General features: G+C 46.2%; 1 long non-coding RNA gene across 1 annotated transcript in view; it reads right to left on the bottom strand.

Moving 5' to 3' along the window:
* Positions 1 to 8,528: 8,528 nt before the first annotated feature.
* The window catches only part of LOC142254560 (uncharacterized), a 577,678-nt gene continuing 559,144 nt past the window's right edge, over positions 8,529 to 27,062 (bottom strand). The window contains exon 3 of the long non-coding RNA XR_012727256.1: positions 8,529 to 8,726. This is a non-coding gene — a long non-coding RNA (uncharacterized LOC142254560). The remainder of the gene's footprint in view (positions 8,727 to 27,062) is intronic.

The following is a 27,062-nucleotide window of genomic DNA, read 5'->3' as shown; positions in this document are numbered from 1 at the left end:
GGTGTTTTCGCCGCATCCGTTGCATAGGTTTCACAGCCGGATTGAGCCGCACGGCTCAAACCGGATGTGTGAAAGTAGCCTAAGTGGGCAAGAAGAATAAAGCCTTTCTGGGACTTCTTATTGTCGGGCAATACTGAGGGTTTTTTTGTTTGTTTTTTTACTTTTTCACTATACAATTGCCTAATTTAGCTGTTTCACCTGCAAAATCGTGTGACCACTATGATCGGGTGAGAACATAGCCTTAGGACCCCTTCACACGTACGTGAAAAACATTCATGTTTTGCATGGCCGTGTTGAAGGTGCGTATGGCCCATCCGTTTGCTATGATTTTGGCACACGTGTGTTCACCGTGTGCTATCCGTGGTAGCACACAGAGAGCAGGAACCATTTACTCACCTGTCCTCAGTGCTGATGTCTCCGGCGCTGATGCATCCGGATCCTCGGTGTAGTGAATATTCATGAGCATAATGAGCAGTACTCAGAAGCAAGTGAAAGCAGCGCTGAAGGCAGCGGCGCTGGAGATAGGTGAGTATAGAAAATCATTTTATTTCAAAGACATGTGTTTTCTGTCACACCGATGTCACATGGATCACATCAGTGTGTGGCAAAGAAAAAAGGACTTGTCTCCGTGCGGAACACATGGACACATGTGTGCTTCATATAAACACATGGTCCTTGTGAAAACACTGATATGTGGGCAGACCATTGATTTTAATGGATTTGCATAAGTCCGTGTCTCCGGTATGTATAAAAACGGATGTCACATGTACCGGAATCACTGTTGTGTGAAGGGGGTCTAACTGAAAGTGCGGCTACTGGGAAAATATTAACTTATTTCTCCCTGGGAGCTGCCGGCTTTCTGTCATGGGGGCTTACGCAGGGATGCCACAGTCATCACTTACGATACTACGAGTGGTCTTCCTAAGTACGCCCCGGCACTTTGACAGCCAACTCTGCAGCGCATCTGTGCACAGTAAGCTGTCAAAGTGAAGGAGCGTGCTTACGGCCATTGCTCACAGCAGGAGTAGGTGCACACAACCGTTTTTTCTTCATCTTAGAAAATTGGCTAAATTATTCTGATCAGATTCTGATCCAAGTTTGATCCGAGTGGCATCAATTTTTCTCAGAGGTGGAGAGGAAAAAAAGTTTCCCCACTTTCTCCCTTGGATGTCATTTGTGTGCGGTTCTATTATTTTTACGGACCCATAGTCTTGAATGGGTGAGTACCATACTATTTTTGTAGGCTGCAATTTTTTTTACAGGCCGAATCAGTCAGCAAAAAGAATCGTTTACCTGCACTGCCCAATTGAATAAGGCGGGCTTTGCACGTTGCGACATCGCAAACCGATGCTGCGATGTCGCATGCGATAGTCCCCGCCCCCGTCGCAGCAGTGATATCTTGTGATTCCTGGCGTAGCGAACATTATCGCTACGGCAGCTTCACATGCACTCACCTGCCCTGCGACATCGCTCTGGCCGGCGTCCCGCCTCTTCCTGTGCGACGTCACACGGCAGGCGGCCGGCCAATCAAAGTGGAGGGGCGGAGATGAGCAGGATGTAAACATCCCGCCCACCTTCTTCCTTCCGTATAGCCGGCGGCGGCAGGTAAGGTGATGTTCCTCGCTCCTGCGGCTTCACACACAGCGAAGTGTGCTGCCGCAGGAACGAGGAACAACATCGTACCTGTCGCGGCAGCGTAATTTTGAAAAAGTCGGAGCCTACACCGATGATACGATAACGACGCTTTTGCGCTCGTTAATCGTATCATCTAGGATTTACACACTACGATGTCGAAAGTGACGCCGGATGTGCGTCACTTTCGATTTGACCCCACTGACATCGCACGTGCGATAGTGCAACGTGCAAAGCCGCCCTAACACCGGTCCGAGAGTGATCCATTTTTTTCCAAGGTGAAAGGTTTCCGTTAAAGCCCGGAACTTTCCTTGAATTCTAGCTTCCTTCTTATCATGTTCCATTCCTTAGACTATAAATTAATCCACTTTTCTTTGTTATTAAATACATTTTTAATGCTTTTAACACGATTACTCCAAGGGAGTTGAAATCCATTTAAATTACCCTCAAAAATTAACTTTTTAGGTCTGATAATTAACAAGAACGATTAACGATTTTAGAGATACAAACTGTTTTGTACAACGTATGTGAACCTAGAGGTTATTCTATAATTATTATGTAATTAGTAGTTATATTGGAATTACATTTAACACGTTATACAATTAAAAGACGTAGCAGAGCCGTGTGTGGCGTTACATTAGATATCTACGGTACTCAAGTCTTCCAGAAACCGGTGACTTCAACCCAATGGTCGAAGGATGCAGCTCTACTCAACTCTGCTTTGTCTGTTCTTATAAATGATATTATTTTATGTGAAATCTGTATTATTGATATCAAAGCCCTCGTCGCGAATTGTATTGTTTCATCTTTCTCTTCTCTGATCTCAGCCAACTCTGAAGGTGATAGAAGGGACCATCAAATATCAGAAGGCGGTGTCCTTTCACCCCTGTTTTCACGCAGGCTTGCACAGAATCCAGGCAATTACACTTAACCCCTTCACGGCTGCAGGACCCTCAAAAAGCATTACAGAGCGATACGAAAATACTTATGTCTGCATTGTGGGGCGGGCCGTGGCAGCTTCCGGCACTTGATGCATTGATCCCGCACCCGGCTGAGTCAAATCTGTATATTTTTATTGCATGACAAAATGATGTCGGGCCTCTCTTTGTCTTGATCAGACGTTCATTTCTTTAGGAGGTCATTGTGGAGATGAGGTCACAGGGCAAGCAGCCCACCTTCACTTGGTGATATGCAAGGCCCCTTCTCTCTACCCACTAATTAGAAATGCAATCTCACAAGGAGTGAGCCTGCCTGCCAATGTCCCTCACTCAAAATGATTTATTAGCAATTTGTACAAATGGAGAAAATGAGATTTCAGATTTCTCTGCCATTTCAGCAATGAGGTGATTGAAAGACAACGAGGTCTGGGTGAATATGTAGATTTCCTGTCCCCCGATGCACGCACTTCAAGGAGCGCTTTGCAGAGATGAGCATTCCCCCGGTCCCAGTTGCGCGACGGGTTCACGAATAAAATGGCGATGTCACGAGCATTAGTGTGTCATTCTGTGAATTAAATCCAAAATGGAATTCAGGATTGACAGACTTACCTGGCTCTGATCCTAAAGATGTACCGTATCTAATAATTAACAAGTCCATTAATACTCTAAGCCTTTTTCCCCATTGGTCACTGTCACACAGGAACATTATGTAGGTGAAGGTCTATTCGCTGCATCTGTGCAATTTTGGAAAAGTGCCCCAAAGATTACAAGGAGTTAAACTGGATTTTTTAGTAATGACACAGTTGGGTGACAGTTTTTTTTTCTAGATCACTATGAGATGCAGAGCCATGACACTTGGGGTCATACAGAAATGACATAGTGACATTCGGAGTCAAAGAGCAACGCACAATGGCACTTGGAGTCCCAGAACAATTACACATGGCGCTTCTGATCCCAAGACACATGGACACTGGGACATTCCAAGACAAACGTCCCCAGAAACATGGGATTCCGGAAGAATTGCATACTGATATACCCTGTTTTTCCAAAAATAAGACCTCCCCCCAAAATAAGCCCTAGCGGGGATTTTCAGCATTTTCAGAGCAAGGCTTAAATATAAGCTGCCCCCAAAATAAGCCCTAGTCGCAGTTAAATAATGACGTGTCCGTGCAGCTAAAAAAGTTAAAGATACTACAGGACACTTCTTTATAGAAAGAGGACACCCCGCAATCACACTCACCAGATACAAGGGCAGAGGACCTGCATTAATCGCTCCCCCACACACACACATCCGATCTCACACACAAACATCGGATCAAACACACATGAGATCACACACACACACCACATCCAGCAACACTGATTTCTTCTCACCGGCAGAATCCTGAGATGCTGTGCAGTGAAGTGCAAGGACCTGCCACAATGCTAGCTTACAGGACCTGCGGATACGCGACTTCCTCCCATCATTCTCTGCGGCCGAAAGCATTCTGTAACGCTGGATGTGATGAATGATTGTGTATATGTGTGTGTGTGTGATCTGCTGTGTGTGAGTGTGTCAGCCAGAAGCATGGGAGGATGGCGTGCAGCACCCACCGGAGATCACAGGGAGGACATGGAAGCCACGCAGCTGTCCGGGTCTGGTAAGTATGAGTCTCCTGGGAAGTGGGGGGGTCTGCTTTTTTGGGGGGTAAACTTACCCCCTAACCGTGTTTCTCCAAGAATAAGACCTCCTCCAAAAATAAGCCCTAGTGTTTTTTGGGGGGGGCAAAAAAAGTATAAGACAGTGTCTTATTTTTGGAAAAACACGGTATTAGGAATATCTGGATATAATATACCACTGAACCAGAAAATATAGAGCAACAGCTCAGTAACATTGGAGGAAACAGAACATGACACATTGGTATCCTGGAGCACTGATATCCCAAACTCAATGATGGTGCCCAATAATAATCAAAGACAACACCAAGAGGTATAAGACATTAGCATTGGGGTATCTAGAAAATGGAGGCGCAATCAACATGGACAACTGCTAGGTTATATATTATAGGGACTGGAAGTACTGAGGGTGATATCCCATGTGGGACAGATGGCACTTGGTGCGGTCTGTAGGAGCAGTGTCCTCTGGACAGTTCCCGTGTCTTCTCGCTGAGTTGACGTGGACCACCCCCAGCGTTTTCCTGTGCAGCCGGTCTGAGTGCAGTTAGATTGACAGTAATAAAAGCCTCATCATCCTCACCCGCAGGTGTGATTAGAGACTGAGTCTGACCTGCATCATTATTCCCAGCAATTGTCAGTTTGGTAAATGTGAGTTGGCGTAAAGCACTTCCAAATATCTGTGCCAGCAAACTGTAACCACCAAGAAACTGTGTAACGAGACAGGAACTACCAAGAATCAGTGCCAATATACTTCAATAGGCAATCATCTGTGGCAATAGAGTATAACCATAATGCATCATTGCTTATAGACTGTAACTACCAAACATCATTGCTAATAGGGTGTAACTGCCAAGTATCATTGCCAATAGACAGAAAACTGCCAAGCATCATTGCCCACAGACTGTAACCACCAAGCAACAGTGCCAATAGACAGTAATCATCAAGCATAATTCTCAATGGACTGTAACCATCAAGAATTATTGCCAATCGACAGTAACCACCAAGCATCATTGCGAATAAGGTGCAACCACCAAGCATCATTACTAATAGACTATAGCTGCCAAGCATCATTCACAATAGACTGTAACCACCAACCATCATTCCCAATAGACCGTAACCAGCAAGCATCATTGCCAATAAGGTGTAATCACCAAGCATCATTCCCAATAGACTGTAACCACCAGGCATCAGTGCCAATAGACTGTACCACCAAGCAAAATTTCCAATAGGGTGTAACCACCAAGCATCAATGCCAGTAGACTGTAACCACCAAGCATTACGCCCTGGATAGTGTAACTGCCAAGCATCAGTACCAATAGACTGTAACTATCAAGCATCATTGCCAATAGACTGTAACCACCAAGCATCATTCTCAATAGACAGTAACTACCAAGCATTATTGCCAATAGACTTTAACTGCCATGATTCATTCTCAAAAGACTTCAACTTCCAATAGATTGTAACCATCAAGCATTATTCCCAGTAGACTGTAACTGCCAAGCATCATTGCCAATAGGGTGTAACTACCAAGCATCCTTGCCAGTACACTGTAACCACCAAGCTTTATTCCCAGTAGACTGTAACCACAAAGCATCTTTGCCGATAGACCTTAAAAGGGTTGTTTGGTCTAGAATGAAAAATCGGCAGTTATTCTGTGTGACTGTAGACTTGTGAATCTTCCCAGCACACCTACTGTGCACTGCAAAGATTCGTCAGTGTCTTACCTGTACCTTCCCTATGAACAGGTCATCAATATGTCAAGGATGGAAAACCCCTTTAATATTTATGCCCCACCCAGAGTAAAGTCTAAAGAGGTTGTCCACTACTTTTACATTAGGTCATCAATGTCTGATCGGCGGGGGTCCGACACCCTGCACTCCAGCCAATCAGTTGTTCTCGGTGCCGGCGGCGGCAGCAGGCAGTTCCGGAGCTGCCCCATCAACTAATAGCGGCCGGGAACTGCACATTCACCTCCTATTGATTTGAATGGGACGTGGATGTGCAGAACCTGGCTGCATCCGCTATCAGTTGACGGAGCAGCTCTGGAACTGAGCATTTCTGGCTGCCCACTGCTGCCGATGGCTCCGGGAACAGCTGCTAGGCAGGGGTGCCGGGTGTCGGACCCTGGTCAATCAGACATTGATGACCTATCCTAAGTCCAGGCCATCAATGTAAAAGTATTGGCCAACCTCTTTAAGTAAAGGTAGCTTTACACGCAGCGATATCGCTAGCGATATCGCTAGCAAGCGTACCTGTCCCCGTCATTTGTGCATCACGGGGAAAATCGCTGCCCGTGGTGCACAATATCGTTAGGAGCCGTCACACGGACTTACCTGCCTACCGACGTCGCTGTGGCCGGCGAACCGCCTCTTTTCTAAGAGGGCGGTTCGTGCGGCGTCACAGTGGCGTCACTAAGCGGCCGCCCAATAGAAGCAGAGGGGCGGAGATGAGCGGCCGTGACATCCCGCCCACCTCCTTCCGTCGTCATTGCCGGCGGTCACAGGTAAGCTGTAGTTCGTCTTTCCTGAGGTGTCACACGTAGCGATGTGTGCTGCCTCGGGAACGACGAACAACCTGCGTCCTCAGCAATCAACGATTTTTTGAAAATGAACGACGTGTAAACGATGGATAAGTTGGTGAGTATTTTCCATCGTTAACGGCCACTCATTGGTGTCACAGAATGTGCGTCACGGAATCCGTGACCCCGGCGATATATCGTTAGATACGTTGTTGCGTATAACGAGGCCTTAAGAACCAAGGCAGCCTCAAGTGGAGATCTGTATCAGGAGCCAGAGGCCTATAAACCACCCCCTCTGGCAAGTGTACAAATTTCCCGTAGCGCCATCACAGGAGAAATGAATCATTACATGGTGCCTTTTGAAATCAATTAACTTTTTGTGTAATGTGGTTATGTGACTGTTCTTGTAGAAGGAGTGACGCTCGCTCTTCGTAGCTTTCCTCTGATCTAGATAATAGATGAGGGATCAGGTCAGAATCCCCTAATAGAGTATTTTAATTTTTTTTAATTTTTTCTTATTTTTCTTTTTTTAATCCAGACAGTCCTTTTAAGCAATGATGGCCGCACTGATACAAAATTTGCATTTCTTACAGTACCGATTTCTCCAGAGACTTAACAGTTTTCTAGCGCTCTACCTGCCCCTTCACATTTAGTGTAATTAAATGGATGATCATTTTAATTTAATTTTTTTTTTCTGAAACTTTCGCACAAATTACTTATTGCAGAAACTCCAATATTAAGCTCTGATTCCTTTGGAGCAAACGAATGCGGGAATGGGTTATTCAGTGGGATATGTTAGATATGTTGGGCACACAAGCAAAAGTATGAATCATGTCATGCCAAATATTGATTCCAGGGGATCAACATGAACAATGTTTTGTAGACTGAAATGCACGTGCAGTGATGCACGATGCGAAAAATGGAACTCACATTCTAATTTTCTTTTTGAGCTGAGCTGCAATACCATACAGATACTGTGGACAAACGTTTCTGTCCCTTACCCAAAAAAAAATCAGACCATTTTTTTTTTATTCTATATGCCCCTTTTTGAGTAGCTGAATTGATTTTTTAAGAGGATGACTCTAAAGGCCGCTTTACACGCTGCGACATCACTAGCGATAGCACCCGCCCCTGTCGTTCTTGCGTCACGGGCAAATCGCTGCCCATGGCGAACGATATCACAGGTACGCATCACACGAACTTACCTTCCTAACGACGTTGCTATGGCTGGCGAATGACCTCTTTTTTAAGGGGGCGGTTCGTGCGGCATCACAGCGACGTCACACAGTGGGCCACCAATAGAAGCGGAGAGGCGGAGAGCAGCCGCATGAACGTCACTCCCACCTCATTGCCGGAGGACGCAGGAACGCTATTGTTCGCTGTACCTGGGGTGTCACACGTAGCGATGTGTGTTGCCTCAGGAACGACGAACAACCTGCGTCCAAAATGAGCAACGATATTTGACGTCGCTAACGAGGCCGGATGTGCATCACGAATTCCGTGACCCCAACGACATCTCGTTAGTGATGTCATTGCGTGTAAAGCGGCCTTTAGAATCAGAAATGTTATTTTTGTTTTGGGGGGGGTCTTGATCAATGTTTGTATATGTATATGAAGAATCCTCATCTTTTACCTTTGAAAAAAGAAAATTCCACATAGTGGATATCCAAGATTACAGCACGGACAAAGAAAAAACTCAGCGTCTGAGAATCTGACCACGTACCCTTGCCAGCATGAAGAAATGACTGGGCTGATGTTACACTCCTCGCTTTCATCCAGCTATTATATTTTGCATTAATAGCATTAATCGGACTATGATTTCACAGAGTTTGTGCTTGTGAAAGCAGATTCTGCTAATTCCAGCAGAGATAGGAAAATAATATCACAGCCATGATAGAGCGAGAGAGGCCGTCGGTAGTGGAAAGCCCCAGTTATCTATCGTCCTTAGCTCTTGAAGGTGTAGGCTTACGTCTTGTAGTGTCCTATGGAAAAAAAAAACGTAGTCAAAAACTATGTATGTGCGATATAATGGATCGCATAACCTAATACACAAAGTTAATAAAAGGCAATTGTAAAAATATGTACAGTGGGTAAAACGAGTATTGAACATGTCCCAATTTTCTAAAGGGTGCTTTACACGCTGCGACATCGCTAACGATATATTGTCGGGGTCACGTCGTTAGTGACGCACATCCGGCGCCGTTAGCGACATCGCAGTGTGTGACACGAAGGAGCAACGATTGCAAAACGTCAAAAATCGTTGATCGTTGACACGTCGCTCCTTTCCATAATATCGGTGGTGATGCATGCCGCTGGTTGTTCGTCGTTCCTGCGGCATCACACATCGCTAAGGAACGACGAACATCTCCTTACCTGCGTCCACCGGCAATGAGGCAGGAAAGAGGTGGGCGGCATGTTCCGGCCGCTCATCTCCGCCCCTTTTCTGCTATTGGGTGACCGCTTAGTGACGCCGCAGTGACGTCGCTATGACGCCGAACGCACCTCCGCTTTGAAGGAGGGATTGTTCGGCGGTCACAGCGAGGTCGCTGACAAGGTATGCGCGTGTGACGCTGCTGTAGCGATAATGTTTGCTACGGCAGCGATCACCAAATGTCACACGAACAACGGGGTCTGGTACTATCGCGCACGACATCCCTAGCTATCGCTAGCGATGTGGCAGCATGTAAAGCACCCTTAAGTGGATATATATCTCTAAAGGTGCTATATTGACATTAATTTCTCACCAGATGTTGGTAACAACCCATCCAATCCACACAGAGAAAGAAATGAAACCAGAGATGTCTGTAAATTAAGTTATGTGTAATAATGAAAAATGATACAGGGAAAAAGTATTGAACACATGAAGAGAGAGAGGTGCAAAAAGCCATGGAATGTCCTAACATCAGCTGAAATCTACCAGCAATTAGAAAGCAGTACATCTACTTAAGGGGGCTTTACACGCTGCGACATCGCTAATGCGGAGTCGTTGGGGTCACGGAATTGGTGACGCACATCCAGCCGCATTAGCGATGTTGTTGCGTGTGACACCTATGAGCGATTTTGCATCGTCGCAAAAACGTGCAAAATTGCTCATCGGTGACATGGGGGTCCATTCTCAATTATCGTTACTGCAGCAGTAACGAAGTTGTTCCTCGTTCCTGCGGCAGCACACATCACTCCGTGTGACGCCGCAGGAACGAAGAAGCTCAACTTACCTGCCTCCCGGACGCTATGCGGAAGGAAGGAGGTGGGCGGGATGTTACGTCCCGCTCATCTCCGCCCCTCCGCTTCTATTGGGCGGCGGTTCAGTGACGCTTAGTGATGTCGCTGTGACGCTGAACGACCCGCCCCCTTAGAAAGGAGGTGGTTCGCCGGTCACAGCGACGTCGCCGGGCAGGTAAGTATGTGTGACAGGCCTGGGCAATGTTGTGCGCCACGGGCAGCGATTTGCCTGTGTCGCACAACAGATGGGGGCAGGTACCCATGCTAGCGATCTCGGTACCGATATTGCAGCGTGTAAAGCGGCCTTAAGTGAAAAATAATAGCTGGTTCAGCTGATGGCCTATAAAAAGGTGTCTCATTACCAATGTGCCACACAAGAAACATCTCATGATGGGTAAAGCCAGTGAGCTGCCTCAAAACCTTTGCAACCTGTTTATTGAAAAATATACTAATCGTATTGGTTACAGAAGAATTTCTCAACTACTGAAGGTTCCAGTTAGCACTGGTGGGGCCAAAAGGCCGAGATCACACGGGGATTTGTGTGAGTGCTCGCATGACACTCGGCACGTGCTCGCAGCACAGTAGGAGTCGAGTGTCATGCGAGTGTCATGTGACTGTGGTCCGATCGTGTGATCAGACCACAGTTGCGGAGGGGGAGCCGGCGCTGCAGAAGGTAAGGGCCAGCTCTGCGGAGGGGAGGGCAAGCGCTGCGATGGGGAGGGCTGGCGCTGCGGAGGGGAGGGATTTATCTCCTTATCTCCTCCATTGCCGGCTGATGCGAGAATCGCACTGCTATCGCATTACACCGGTGTAACGCAAGAGCAGTGCGATGTTTCTCTTTCCCCATAGACTTGCATGGGTGCGAGTGGAACAGGATCGCATTGGACCCACAGCATGCTGTGACTGTTTTCTTGGTCCGATGAGGGCTGAGAAAATAATCATTCATGGGAGCTGCCCCGTAGAGTTATATTGGTCCGAGTGGAATGCGATTTTTTTATCGCATTCCACTCACCGTTTTTCTTGCCATGTGTCCTAGGCCTAATATGGAAATAGAAAGAAAATAATTTCACCATAAAACATAATTTCACCTAACATTATTAATATAGTACACATATGGTAATGTTTCTGAGGGTTCAAAGAAGTCCACCAGAACAGGATCAACTCCTATATAGCAACTCTCCGTTAAGGGGTACTTTACACGCTGCAACATCGCTAGCAATTGCTAGCGATGTTGCGAGCGATAGCACCCTCCCGTCGTGTGTGCGATATTGTGTGATTGCTGCCGTAGCGAACATTATTGCTACGGCAGCGTCACACGCACATACCTGGTCAGCGACGTCGCTGTGGCCGGCGAATCGCCTCCTTTCTAAGGGGGTGGTTCGTTCAGCGTCACAGCGACGTCACAGCAGCGTCACTGAACCGCCGCCCAATAGAAAAGGAGGGGAGGAGATGAGCGGCCGGAACATGCCGCCCACCTCCTTCCTTCCTTCTTTTCCGGTGGACGGAGGTAAGGTGATGGTTATCGCTACGGCGGTGTCACACAAAGCGATGCGTGGTGCCGCAGAGGCGACGAACCACATCGCTACTGAGCAGAAAACGATATTTTGTTTTAGAATGCCCTCTCCATGACCACCGATTTTTCCCTCTTTTGCGATCGTTTACTGTCGCTCAGAGGAGTCACACGCTGCGATCTCGCTAACGAGGCCGGATGTGCGTCACAACCACCGTGACCCCAACGATATCTTGTTAGCGATATTGCAGCGTGTAAAGCATCCTTGAGGCTCATAAGGGGTCCTCATAGGGCATAAGGATATATGGACAGGGGTTGTCTTCAGGAGACATGCTCTTTTAGTTACTTTAAAGAGTAAAGGCCCCGTCACACACAGAGATAAATCTTTGGCAGATCTGTGGTTGCAGTGAAATCATGGACATATTGTTCCATTTGTACACAGCCACAAACCTGGCACTGATTGTCCACAATTTCACTGCAACCACAGATCTGCCGCAGATTTATCTCTTTGTGTGACTGGGCCTTAAGGCCACCATACACTTTAGATAGCTGTCGGCTGGCTCTCACAAACACAGTACGACGCTCAGACGAGTGCTCCTTTTATTTATGCTAAATATATTATAGAATAGTTTTACTAATTGACTAGAAGGACCTGTACTGATGTTATACCCATGTGACCAGAAGGGGCGGGGCCTCAGCCAACATAGTTGGTACCAGGAAGCAACATTATTTTTCTGTTGGTTAAGGTCATGTCCCTTCTGGTCACATGGGTATGACATCAGCACAGGTCCTTCTAGTCAGTAAATCGATTCTATAAAAGAATTAGCATAAATAACAGATAGGGGAGGATGGACAGGCAGGCTGGCAGGAATCACTATGAATACCCACCCCAGCAATCAGCTGATCGGCAGCTGCTGTCATTCAAAAAGCTGCTCACTTTACAAACTTTACTTGCTTGTGTTTCAGAACCTATACATCCGAGCTGACAACTAAAGGTATGTATAGAATCAGCATGATAGTGCCAGTATAGCACTGGCTTTAGGCTATATAGGAAAATCCTGGTGATTGGTGCCCTTTAAGCAAAAAAACACCATGAAATTTCCATCAAATGTTGAAAAAGGCCTCAGGGAAACCTTTGATTCTGTAATTGAAGAGTTGGAGGTTTTCTCTAGAGCTTCTGAACACTTTCACATCTGACCTGATATTTTGACGACTGGAAGACTCAGGAGCAACTCAACGTCTACTCCACCATGCGCAGACCCATTCGAGAGTAATCTGGTGGCTTCACCCACCCTATATTTAAACACATCTACGTGCCACAGACCCAGAATAACTCTGTAATGACTCAGTGATCTTCAGCTTCATGAGAACAGAGGTGAAAGGTTTACAATCCCATTTCTTCCTCAATTTTTTCAACAAAGAGGCTCTATAGCCCACACGACTCGTAGCCTACTATCAGCTGCTCCGTCCGTGGTCCAAAGTCTGGGAGGTGAAAATAGAAATAATGGGAGAGGCTAATCACCCCTAATTATCCAGGAAGAAGTTGCGTGCAGCTGTTTGCCATTCCTGGGATGTATAGTATGTTAATGTCCCCCATAGAAACATCACACTTTCTTTTTTTTTTTTTTTGCGGACACTGAGGGTAACCAAATTAGCCGTTGGCAGCCATAGTAATTGGGAGGAACAGCTCCCATTAGGAGTCCAGCAAATTAGGAAGAATAATGGAGCAAGGGCTTTGTTACGAATAATAATAGTGCAACAAAAAAAAAAGAAGAGTGACCTTTTCTTCTGGCTCTGCAGAGCTGTTAACCAAGCTCACCTGCAATCAGTGCTCAAGTCACAGTGGAATATGAGGACTCGGAGAAGGCTGGGGGCGCCCACTAAATGACCAGAGAACGGAGAACATCAGTAATAGCCGGGGCAAATAAAAACTCTTTACATGGATATTGCAAAATTAAAGAAATTATAAATTCTCATTATGTTTCCGAGGATGGCTGCTCTGTGGTTGCAAATCTGTTTCTCTTCTGGTCCAGGGCATTGCTGAAAATAAAAATACTTTAGGTCTTTTAGGTATTCACCGGCTGTAATACTGCCATGTTTTATAGTCTGAATATGTTTTTTTAAAATACTGTACCACTAATTCATACTTGTTAATTGATTGAAATACTGTTGCAAGAGGATGGGAATATTTTTTTTGCTTAGTGCTGCCTCTTTTCTTGGCCATATCCCTTCCATGCCCATTTACACCCCCTGAAAGTGCACCTGGACACAAGGGCTCAGGCTCATGACAAGTAATACAGCCACTCCATACATCCAAACTATAAAGCCACCCCATACAGTCAGCCCATCCATCCATCCCCTAAAGCAACTCCATACAGTCAGCCCATACAGCCACCCCATACATACAAACCATAAAGTCACCCATACAGTCAGCCCATACAGCCACCCCATACATACAAACCATAAAGTCACCCATACAGCTACCACACACATCCACCCCATACAGTAAGTCCATACAATAACCCCATACATCCATTCCATACAGTCAGCCCAAAAATCCATTCCATACAGTCAGCCCAAACATACACCCTTTACAATCAGCCCAAGCAGTCACCCCATAAATAAACCCCATAAAGCTACCCCATACAGTCAGTCCAAACATCTACTCCATATATTTAGCCCATACAGCCACCCGATACATCCACCACAAAACGTCACCCCAGTCAGCCCATACAGCCATCCAATACAGTCAGTCCATACAGTCATCCCATATATCCACCCCATAAAACCACCCCATACAGTCATCCCATACATCAACCCCATACAGTAAGCCCAAACATCAACCACATACAGTCAGGCCAAACATCCACCCCATACAGTCAGCCCATAAATCAACCCCATATAGTCAGGCCAAACATCCACCCCATACAGTCATCCCATACATCCACCCCATACAGTAAGCCCATACATCAACCCCATACAGTCAGGTCAAACATCCACCCCATACAGTTAGGCCAAACATCCACCCCATACAGTCAGACCATACATCAACCCCATATAGTCAGGCCAAACATCCACCCCATACAGTCATCCCATACATCCACCCCATACAGTAAGGTCAAACATCCACCCCATACAGTTAGCCCATACAGACACCCGATACATCCACCACATAAAGCCTCCCATACAGTCAGCCTATACATCCACCCCATACAGTCAGCCTATACATCCACCCCATGCAGTCAGCCTATACAGACACCCGATACATCCACCACATAAAGCCTCCCATACAGTCAGTCTATACATCCACCCCATGCAGTCAGCCTATACAGACACCCGATACATCCACCACATAAAGCCTCACATACAGTCAGCCTATACATCCACCCCATGCAGTCAACCCATATCGTCAGCCCATACATCCACCCTACACAGTCAGCCTATACAGCTACATCATATTGCCACCATACTGGCTTGCCTCATAACCAGCAGGCCACAATTACATGGCCGAGCTGTGTGTGCAGATCAAGCATGTCGGCACATAAAGCCCCTGTAGCTCCTTACTACAGAACAGTAGTCCCTTCAAAGGACACCATAGAAAGGTCTATCAACAAGTCAGTTTTTTATCTGTGTTTTAAGCAGGTGGAATATGAACCCATATTAGGAATGTCTTTTCATTTTTGAGGAATGATGGTCCAAGAAAAAATAAAAACAAACAGAAAACAGTGGCATGTCTGTTTTTTAGCCACTTTGTGGATGAACCTCACGAGAAGGAAAAACAAGCATTTGCGGTCAGTTTTCTTTATTTTTTTTAATGGGCAGCAGAAGCTTAGAATGATTTTTTTTTTGCATCAGAAAAAAACAGATGCAAAAATGATGATAAAAACGGAAACAGATCAAATATTGATGAAAATCGGATCCATCATTCTGATGAAAAATGGACCATTTTTTCTTGGACATGGCATGTGCACATAGCGTCTTAAAGACAAGAACATAGCCGCTGAGTTTCTGTTATAGGAAGACACTTCGGGACTCTGACACTTCAGGACATGATGACTGTGTTTTTCCTTAAGCGTCTTCTCTGGTGTCTTTTTTGCATCTTTACGTTTATTCTTATTACAGAAAACACTGGTGGTCTTTTTCCTGAAGCAGCCTAGCCAGAGCTGTACCGTCAATTTTTGCAGAGGTCCGCCACCAACATTTTTTTTATTCATTCTACATTATATAGCTCAAAGAATGACCATGACACTTATAGGAAGGATATGGAATCTCTCTGTCTCTCTAAGCTCTATGTAGAAAGAGAAAGTCAATTTTTACTGAATTAATCATCACTGAAAAAGTAAGCGGCAGTGAGGGGGGAAGCTGGGTCAGGAGTTGAAGAGGGAAAAGATTCTTGTAGGGACCTGAAACTTCCAGTTTCTATAGAGAAAAGAGAAGAATTAACTGGGTAGAAAGGAGCAATTGTAAGTACACAAAATAAAAACTTTGATAGAAGCGCTTCTTTAAATAGGCACTTAAAAAAAGCACTCCCATCAAAGTTTTTATCCTTTTAATATGTTGCAATCATCATATTATATAGCAGTGTGTACTTATAAGTGTTCATTTTGTCTTTCTTCCCAGTTAATTCTTCTCTTTTCTCTGCTCTGTATAGAAACATGAAGTCTCTTTTCCCTGCATGAGTCACCCCCTTCTTGAACTCCTGACCCAATTGCTCTGCGCCTCCCCCCTGCTAGGGACTTTTGCAGGGATAACTCTTGCAGGGAAAAGTGGCTTCTTGTTTCTACATATAGCTTAGAAAGACTCAGATAGTCAGTTTTTAATCATGTGATGTCATAGACCTAATGGAAAAAAGAAGAGTTAACTGGGTACAAAGGCAAAATGAGCAATTGCAAGTACAAAGTACTGTTTAATATGATGATGGCAATATATTAAGAGGATAACAATTTTATAGGAGTGTGTCTTTAAAGGCTAATGTAATAAACAATTTAAATATTGGGATATTTTAGTTCAACTGGGACTTTTTAAATAGCAATGTGTCACTTTCTTCTGCATCTGATATACTGTACAAGCAAACAAAATTCATCCATATATTTTTTTCATTCCTACTTCCTAATATGGGGCTGTAGTTGTTCTACTTTTTTTTAAACCAATACCACCCCAAAAAAAGCTTGGACAGTAAGGATGCAGGGAAGGATCTGTCATCATTACTCAATGATCATTATGCATTTATTTGACCGCCTGCGAAGTAATGGTGGAAGATGGTGAAGAAAAAGGTTTCCTAGGACTCCTTCCAACACCTTTAAAAACTCTTAAATGCAAACATGGCCTTATTAATGTCACTGCTGTATTTCACTATTGTGCTGTCACACCCTATCTACAATGTTTATTCAGTATTTTAAAGCTTTGTCTTCAATCATAACCCTATTGCAAAACTGTGACATCCTCTCACTTTCCAGATTCAGACCAAAATGGCTGCTGAAATGACCTTCCTGGCTTTTATACAGGCTGTGATAGTCCCCATATCATGTAATGTTACAGCTATAAGGAATTATAGGAAAGCCAGTTTGCCCTCAGTTGAGGTCATGTTAGCCTTCTGTGTCTGAGACAATCTTAGGTTTTGTGTAAAATGGTAACTTTCATTCTTTTAGCAATTTGCACAAGATGAATCGCAAATTGTTCGAATTTGCTGGGTTCAGAGAATATCCCCCAAAACAGATACAAATTTGATATGCATCGAATTGATTCACGAAAATAACGGAGAACACATGGATGGCGTCAGTAGGAAGTCCGTGTGTTATCTATGATTAACACTGTAATGAATAAAAGCTTTGTAATTTATTTAGCCATATGTGAAAAACAATGATGAAAAACTGATGGTAAGAACTGACACCTAGACCAAACTATGATGAAACTCAAATCCAAAACACTGGTAACACAGTGTGAAGGTGTCACATATGTGACTAGCGGGGTTTACCTAGTACCTGGTATACCCCCAGAAGATGTTACAACACACAGGGGTCACGTTACAATGGAGATCCCTGCCGTTAGGGAGAGTGGTGAGAGGTCACCTGAACTCGCCTTAAGCTGACTCTTGAGCTCCCCAACGACCCTATACAGGTTCTTGCAACCTGTCGCTGAGCCGGATACCTTAGGCCCTCAGCTAGCCCACCACTCACCCTGGCTAGTGCATAGGTCGACGAGATCATTAGACTCACCACTACAATACAAAAACATGAGGGAAGGAATACAAACAGGTGAAACAGACATGCAAAGAAAAAGACACTCCAGGCGGCTTCAGTGCAGCAAACACCACTGCAGCACACAACACGACAGACTTCTTCCAAAGTAGGCTCCTTCCAAAGTTGACCACATAGAAATAAGAATTCAGTTTCTATCACAGACTTCATGTGAGCAGATCACAAAGCTTAAATACGGAAGGGGAGTGATCCCAAAGAGCCAAACCTGAGATTGGCAGCTACAGGCGGCAGCCAGGCAGGAAAGGATGCTTAACCCTTACAGCACCACAAGCAAGGAGATGTTATCAAATAACATTAGTGAACTTGACCTTCTGCAGATTCACTCAGGGTTTCCCCCGAGTGAGATACACTCATGACAGTACCCCCCTTCTATGAGGGGCCTCTGGAACCTCAGGACCAGGTTTATCAGGATGATATGCATGGAAGGAGAGTATTAACCTACCAGTGTTCACCTCCGATGCTGGTAACCACATCCTCTCCTCAGGACCATACCCCCTCTAGTGCACCAAATACTGCAGAGAGCAGTGAACAAAGTGAGAATCCATGATATTTGCTATCTCAAATTCTAAGTTCCCGTCACCAGTGATTGGAGCTGGTGGCAAAGGTGATGGCTCCATAGGCGCGACATACCTCTTGAGCAAAGACCCGTGGAAGACATTGTCTGTGTAGTAGCACTGGGGGAAGCTCAAGGTGAAAAAGCCACAGTCTGTGACCACTCTGTGCCAACGGAGAAGGGCGCCGGGCACAACATGCAGGTAGTTAGCAACTACCTGCCTCTTAGTTCTTAGGTACATTGTAAGAAAAAATGACTGGATATCCCCTTTAAGTGGGAATTACATTTCGATTCTCACAGCGCCTTAAAAAAGGGTGGCACTGTTTGAAAAAAAGAGATAAACCATTTTCTCATCTGAGACAATCTCTTCGACAAATAATAAGAGGACATATGACACTGGAGTTGAAAAGACACAGAACAGAAGCCTATAGACCCTTACTTTGATTGATTCTGCAGACAGATCAATAGTGCACCATGCTATGCTATTGATCCACATGAAAAATCAATAAAAGTGCACTATCTAGACACATTTCTTTACACCAGTGTCACCCAGGTACCGGATGACATTCCAGAGGGAATGGACAAGACTATCTCTGCCCTTAGTATAGCTGCAACTAGATATATTATCCTGCACTAATTAACTGAGTTCCATTTTATTTTAGCAGAGAAAACCAGTGCATCTGAATTATCAAATCAGTATCGCCAATTTATAGGTTGCAGTTTTTGCAAATCTACAACTGTGGGTCTTTGCAACTGTTGCAGACGCACAAACTGAAGATCACCAACCACCATGGTACTTAAATAGGTTAGTCTGTTTCAAAACATTGATCCCCTAGCTACTGGATAGGTGAGAAATGTTATGATAAAGGAGGAGGGGGTTCAACCGCTGGAACCTTCCTTTATTACAAGTCATTGATATAAACTTTGAAGGGAGCGTCAGGGAGCATGCTTGACTGCTGCTGAAATTAAACTGCTCCTGAGGTAGCCTGGGGTGCACTAGGACTAAGATCCCCAGTTCGAGCAGTTATAAAGATACTTGATGGACCTTTCTAGGACTAACATCTAGTAAGGGTAAACCTTATGCCTGGTTACTGCTCTATGGAAGATTAGGTTTGTGCCTCCACTTTAATAGGGATGTCTATCCCAAGGAGTCAGGGTGCATGCTTGACTGCTGCTGCGATTAAACTCCTCCTGGGGTAGCCTGGGGACAAATAGGACCAAAGTCCCCCATTCTAGCAGTTGAGATGATACTCTATGGACTTTTATAGGACTAACATCTAGTAAGGGTAAAACTAATGCCTGGTTACTGCTCTATGGAAGATTAGGTTTTGCCTCCACCTTTACAGGGACATCTAACCCAGGGAGCATGTTTGACTGCTGCCGCGACTAAACTCCTCCTGGGGAAGCCTGGGGAGAATTAAGACCAAAGTCCCCCATTCTAGCAGTTGTGAGGATACTTGATGGACTGTGATAGGACTAATGTCTAGTAAGGGTAAACCTTATACCTGGTTACTGCTCTATGGAAGATTACGTTTGCGCCTCTATCCTTATAGCGACATCTATCCCAGGGAGTCAGGTATCATACTTGACTGCTGCTGAAATTAAACTGATCCTGGGGTAGCCTGGGGAAAATGAGGACTGAGGTCCCCCATTCTAGCAGTAGTGAGGATATGTGACGCCCTGGGCAAGCCAGAGGTCACAGGTCACAACACCACACGCACCCCACATTCCCTGCAGGTACACACTAGGTCAAAACACAAATCCTTGTTGCCTTCCTCCAGGGGCTGGTGTCCACACCAGGGGGTGGGCCAAGCGGTTGGCTCCACCCACCAAGGAGTTCACAGCCCTGGAGGCGGGAGGAACCGGGCAGTTGAGTTTAGAAGGAGATAGAGTTTGGACAGGAAGAAGAACAGTTAGGGAAGTGAAGGAGTGAAGAATGCAGTTTAGGAGGAAGAAAGAAGTGGAAGTTCAAAGTGAGAGGAAGTGGTAGAGGAGCTTAAGGAAAAGCAACAGAGAAAGTGACAGAAAGAAGCCTGAAGTTGGTCCGGGTGTGTGCCCCGGACTGAGACAGCAAGGTTGGCAGACGGCGGTGACCGTCTGCAGGCGAGACTGATTGGAGGTTGCCGAAAGGACCGTGGACGGGTGGTGACCCGGCGGTACCGGAGCGGTATACGAAGATTAGTCAGCACCAGGGCAGGGGCCTTTTGGATCCCGGCAAGGCTAGGAGTCGCCGAATTTGCCAAATCCGTCAGTGAAGGGGACGACTGTCTCCCAACAACCAAGTCCCGTTTGAAGGCAACAGTCCAACCGTTAAGGGGAGACACCGCCACTGCCAAGGCACCAGTTTCCCAGGGCCAGCGCCTGCGGGCAAGAGTGGAGCTCCTCCGGCTCATATCCAAGCTGGGGAGCGGGTTACCGGTGGGAACCCATCGCTACCAAACAACAACACATAGGTGCAGGGAAGAGACCGTCACCGTCAACTGCAGGGGATATCAGCAGCGCAACCGTCTGAGGGACCCGTCCAACCAGCCGTTTGTTTACCGAGAACTGTGTCGTGTTTACTGGCTGAGTGAGTACCTCCGTGCCGTGCGGCACAGCGCTGCCCCTGCGCCCCTGCACCTCCACAGGCCCCATACCCGCCAGTCCACCATCCAACCCCATCACTGGGCCCCGGGATCACCAACCCCTACCCACGGAGGGGCAACACAACAACTGGCTGCTCCACACCATCACTCCCGGGATCCCCAGCCAGAGCAGCGGTGGTGTACACCTAATCACCATAACCGTGGGTGGCGTCACGGACAATAAACTATCCCAAACACCAATTCCCCTTTTCACTCACGGGCGAGGAGCGCCGCTCGAGTCCCCGGGATCCGGCCCATCGCTCGAGCCACCGAGCAGCGGCAGGCCGCAGCAGCCGCGGCAGCCGGACCCGAGCAGCAGAGGGAGAGCGCGGCGTCCCCTCCTCCGCCGATACTTGATGGACTTTTATAGGACTAATGTCTAGTAAAGGTACACCTTATGCCTGGTTACTGCTCTATGGAAGATTAGGTTTTGCCTCCACCTGTATAGGGACGTCTAACCTAGGGAGCATGTTTGACTGCTGCCGCGACTAAACTCCTCCTGGGGAAGCCTGGGGAGAATTAGGACCAAAGTCCCCCATTCTAGCAGTTGTGAAGATACTTGATGGACTGTGATAGGACTAATGTCTAGTAAGGGTAAACCTTATACCTGGTTCCTGCTCTATGGAAGATTACGTTTGCACCTCTACCCTTATAGGGCTGTCTATCCCAGGCTGGGGCTAAAGAATCTATATGGAGAGTGGGTGAGGGGAAGGAATACATTAGGAACAGAAAAAACTAATGGCTGAAATAGAGGTCTGCAATTTTTTTTTTTTATATAAAATTATCTATAAAGAATGAAAAAAAAAATGTTTACTCATTTTGGATCATGTGAAAGAGACTTCGATGTGGAATATAATATTCAAGGCGAAAGAATAACAGAAACAGTGAGAGGCAAGCAAAAAGCCTTTCTATTATTTGGGACAGTGGAGATGCACACAGAACAGTCAGAAGATTAAATTAAGTATTATATCTGCTGACCCCATTGCCATGGTTACCGGACAGCAGAAAATATTAATCAAGGCAACCTTTTCAGAGGAAGGTAGTGGAAATAAACCTGATAAATAAAATATATATATATTTATTTATGGAGAATGTGTACCTCTACCGCAGTTAAGGGCTGAGGAACATGATGCACCCAAAATGCTGGCGCTCCAGAGATAGGACGTATTTCTAAATTCAAAAATTATATATTAATATCAAAGGATTCGAGCATCATTAAAGGGCCAGCGTGTATTTTTTTTTTTTTAAATTGCAACCAAAAATTAAGGGGCCTGTTCATTCTTGCTTTTGTGCCTTTTGTTTACTGGAATAAAAGGGTTGGAATAGTGACTTCTTTCTTTTACATGCACTTTATTCGTTACTGAATTTGTGACCTTTTTAGTTAACTTTACTTGGTTTTATACATACACTACAGTTCAAAAGTTTGGGGTCACCCAGACAATTTTGTCCTTTCCATGAAAAATCCTACTTTTATTTATGAAATGAGTACCATAATGAATACAAAATATAGTCCAGACGTTGACGAGGTTAGAAATAATGATTTTTACTTGAAATAATAATTTTCTCTTCACGCTTTGCTTTCGGCACAGAATGCTCCTTTGCAGCAATTCCAGCTTTGCAGGCCTCTGGCATTCTAGTGGTTAATTTGCGGAGGTAATCTGGAGATATTTCACCCCATGCTTCCCCCCCACAAGTTGGATTGGGTTGATGGGCACTTTTTGGTACCATACGGTCAAGCTGCTCCCACAACAGCTCTATAGGGTTGAGATCTGGTGACTGGGCTGGCACTCCATTACAGATAGATACCAGCTGCCGGCTTCTTCCTTAAATAGTTCCTGCATAATTTGGAGGTGTTGCTTTGGGTCATTGTCCTGTTGTAGGATGAAATTGGCTCCAATCAAGCGCTGTCCACAGGGTATGGCATGTCGTTGCAGAATGGAGTGATAGCCTTCCTTATTCAAAATTCCTTTTACCCTGTACAAATCTCCCACTTTACCAGCAGTAAAGCAACCCCAGACCATCACATTACCTCCACCATGCTTGACAGAGGGCGTCAGGCACTCTTCCAGTATCTTTTCAGTTGCTCTGCATCTCACAAATGTTCCTCTGTGTGATCCAAACACCTCAAACTTCGATTCGTCTGCCCATAACACTTTTTTCCAATCTTCATCTGTCCAATGTCTGTGTTCTTTTGCCCATATTATTCTTTTCCTTTTATTAGCGAGTCTCAGATATGGCTTTTTCTTTGCCACTCTGCCCTGAAGGCAGGTATCCATGTAGACGTTGACACTGGCATTTTTGCGGGTACTATTTAATGAAGCTGCCAGTTGAGGACCTGTGAGGTGTCGGTTTCTCAAACTAGAGCCTCTAACATATTTGTCTTGTTGCTCAGTGGAGAAGCGCGGCCTCCAACTTCTCTTTCTACTCTGGTTACAGCCTGTTTGTGCTCTCCTCTGAAGGGAGTAGTACACACCGTTGTAGTAAATCTTCAGTTTCTTGGCAATTTCTCGCATGGAATATCCTTCATTTTTCAAGAACAAGAATAGACTGTCGAGTTTCACATGAAAGTTCTCTTTTTCTGGCCATTTTGAGAGTTTAATGGAACCAACAAATGTAATGCTCCAGATTCTCAACTAGCTCAAAGGAAGGTCAGTTTTATAGCTTCTCTAATCAGCAAAACTGTTTTCAGCTGTGCTAACATACTTGCACAAGGGTTTTCAAGGGATTTCCAAACATTCATTAGCCTTCTAACACATTTAGCAAACACAATGTACCATTAGAACACTGAAGTGGTGGTTGTTGGAAATAGGCCTCTGTACACCTATGTAGATATTGCATTAAAAAACAGACGTTTGAAGCTAGAATAGTCATTTACCACATTACCACAAATAGAGTGTATTTCTGCTTAATTTAATGTTAGCTTCATTTAAAAAAATTAGGGCTTTTCTTTCAAAAATAAGGAAATATCTAAGTGACTCTAAACGTATATATATACACACACTATAATTCGAAAGTAAAAAAGTAAATATATACGGTATATATATATATGTATATATATATATATATATATATATATATATATATTTACTTTTTTTTTGTTAATTTGGCATTATGGTTTGGTGGCTATCCAAATGTTTTAACCAATCATCATTTGCGACTTTTCGAAATGTCACAAAAATTTTATCCACTTTTTTTCCAACACCCTTGTGGAGTACAAAATCGCTCAAAAACTTTGTTTTTATGCAGTTAGAGGCTAAAGGTATGTGCACACAATGACATTTTCAGGTAAGTAGGCTTAGTAACCCGCCTATAAAAATGTATAAAAAAGCACTAAAAAGAATGAACATATAAAAATGACTTGCTCGTCATTTGTTCAGTCTTTTGAGCTTCTTTTAACCATTGTAGATTTCCAAGGGTTCTTTTCCACTTGCGCATAGCTACCATTGCGAGAGCATGGGAAGCAATATGCTAATGACCCTCTACTGCGAGCGTCAGCCGAGGGTCATGCGACTGTGATGTGATCTTGCGATCGGATCACAGCTGCGGAGAAGAGAGAGGGAGCACTTTCTCCCAATCTCCTCCCCAGCCTGTCTCAGCGTACATCGCACTGCAGTCGGATAACATGTGAGTGCAGTGCAAGGTTTCACACACTCCCATAGGGTTGTATGGGGGTGCGTGAGCTGAGACTCGCTGCCAAACACAGCATGCTGCGATTGCACCGAGAGCACGATTTGTGACAAGAAATAAAAGGCAAGAGTCCTCTATTTGCGCCTCGCTTTTGGAAACACATTTTAAGTTATTATCCAGATGGTATTTCACTCCCTATAGAATTCATCAATTCAATCACAATAGTTCTTCTTTGTGTTGGAGGAACTGTGGTAGTCCAGGCACTTTATTACATATTTTTTGGGACTGTCAGGTGCTGCAGAATTTTTGGAAAGAGGTCTCTAACTTGGTTAATGATGTCACCCATTCAAATCTAATATTAACTCCACAATTGGTCCTTCTTTCTCTGGACTCTGATTCTTTGGACCCAGTTTAGGCTACTTTCACACATCCGGCTTGAGCTCTGCGGCTCAATCCGTCTGTGCAAGCTATGCAACGGATGCGGTGAAAACACCGCATCCTTTGCATAAGTTTTTCCTTTGCGGCCAGTCCGGTTTTTGCCGCTTGCAGTCCGGTTTTTGCTACTGAGCATGCGCAGTGGCAAAAACCGCATGCGGCGGCCGGATGCGGTTATTGACGCATCACGCCGCATCCGTCCGCCATAGGCATGCATTGAAAAATGCGCCGCATCGGCCGAATGCGGTGCAATGCGGTTTTTTTTGCCGCACGAAAAAACGTGCCAGGCAACGTTCTGTCACGCTCCCCGGGTCCTCGGTTCCGCTCCCCGGGTCCTCACCCCCGCTCCCCGGCTCACCTGCCACGCTCCCCGCTCTCCAGCCTCCGGTGCCCGTCCTTCCCAGGCCCCCTGGTCTCCGATCCCGGCGCCCGACGGCTTCCCAGGCCCTGGCCGGCTCCCCTGCGTCCTCCTCTCAGCTTCCTTCCCTGGCTTCTGGCACCCGGGCGGCGCGCATGCGCATTAGGGCGCACGCGCGGTCACTGACCCTTTCTTAAAGGGCCAGCGTCCATTAACAGGAAATGAGGCTAAACAGGTACAGGGTATAAAGGGGGTTATTGTCCAAGGGGGCGGGGCCTGATCTTCGTGTTTCCTAAGCTAGGAGTCAGGTCTCCTGGTGTCTCTGTGCATATACTCACCTATCTCTCTTGTAGAGCCGTGCCTGCCTCGCCATCCAGTCCTGCCGTATCCTGAACCCCGAACGCTGTCCATCTGCCATCCTGACAGTCCGCACCATCTCGGATCCCTGCGGTGACCCGTCATCTCGCTCCAAAGGTTCCGGACCCCGCCTGACATCATCTCGGCTTCCGAACCTGAGCTGCGTCACCCGGACTACCACCCGTGACTCCGTGGTCCCAGGGACTTCTCCGCTATACTCGTGTGCACGGACTGTTCTGCTGTTTATAGTGTTCCAGCTACCGGACTCTCTACTACCATCTAGGAGTTCGGCCCAGTGGATCCACCTCCTGGGTCTGCCCGTCCACCTGGCCGTGACAGTAAGATCAGGCCATGGATCCCGCTGCAGCACTAGCAGCCGTACAGGAGGAACTCCAACGCCAGCGTGAAGTCCAGACCCGCATGCTGCAATTCATGTCTTCTGTGGACGCCCGCCTGAACACGCTACAAACGGCAGTTACGACTTCAACTTCCCGGGCTTCCACTAGTCAATCCACGGATCCAGCTCCTGTGGCGACTTCTTCAGATACCACCAGACTTCGGTTGGCTTCATCACCCCGGTACGCCGGAGACCCCAAGACCTGCAGGGGATTCTTAAACCAATGCTCCCTCCATTTCACGCAGCTGCCGCATTTGTTTGCCTCCGACCAAGCCAAGGTCGCCTTCATCATGTCCCATCTAGAGGGTGAGGCACTGGCGTGGATGAACCCCTTGTGGGAGAAGGGGGATCCCGTGACCACGAACATCCAGGACTTCCTGCAGGCATTCCGTGGTACTTTTGATGAGCCCGGACGCGCCTCCGTGTCTGCTTCGTCTCTTCTCCGGTTACGTCAGGGGACTCTGACGGTGGGTCAATACGCGATCCGGTTTCGCACCCTGGCCTCAGAACTCGGGTGGAACAACGAGGCTCTAACCGCCGCCTTCTGGGAAGGACTCTCAGGGCGAATTAAAGACGAGCTGGCGGGTCGTGACGTACCGACCACCCTGGATGCCCTGATTGCCCTAGCGACTCGAGTGGACATTCGCTTTCAGGAGCGATCCAAGGAAGTGTCCCGTGAGAGACGTCCAGTACGGCATTCCTCTCCTCCGCAGAAACCCTCCGTACTTCAGTCATCGACAGCTGGGGCTCCCGTCCACGAGCCCATGCAGATCGACCGAGTGCGTCAGTCTGAACAACGTCGAGCAGAGCGGCTCGCCAAGGGTCTCTGCTTTTACTGCGGTGAGGGCACACACCTGCTACGCTCCTGTCCAGAGAGGCCGGGAAACTCCAAAGCCTAGGGTTGGTAGGAGAGGCCACCCTAGGTGCTGGGACTCTCTCTGACCCGGTTACATGGACAGTGCAAGTGACAACGGGAGA

The sequence above is a fragment of the Anomaloglossus baeobatrachus genome, chromosome 10 (genome assembly GCF_048569485.1).
Source record: "Anomaloglossus baeobatrachus isolate aAnoBae1 chromosome 10, aAnoBae1.hap1, whole genome shotgun sequence".
Lineage (NCBI taxonomy): Eukaryota > Metazoa > Chordata > Amphibia > Anura > Aromobatidae > Anomaloglossus > Anomaloglossus baeobatrachus.
The sequence above is the reverse complement of the archived record's forward strand: the minus strand, read 5'-3'. Positions and strand labels throughout refer to the sequence as shown.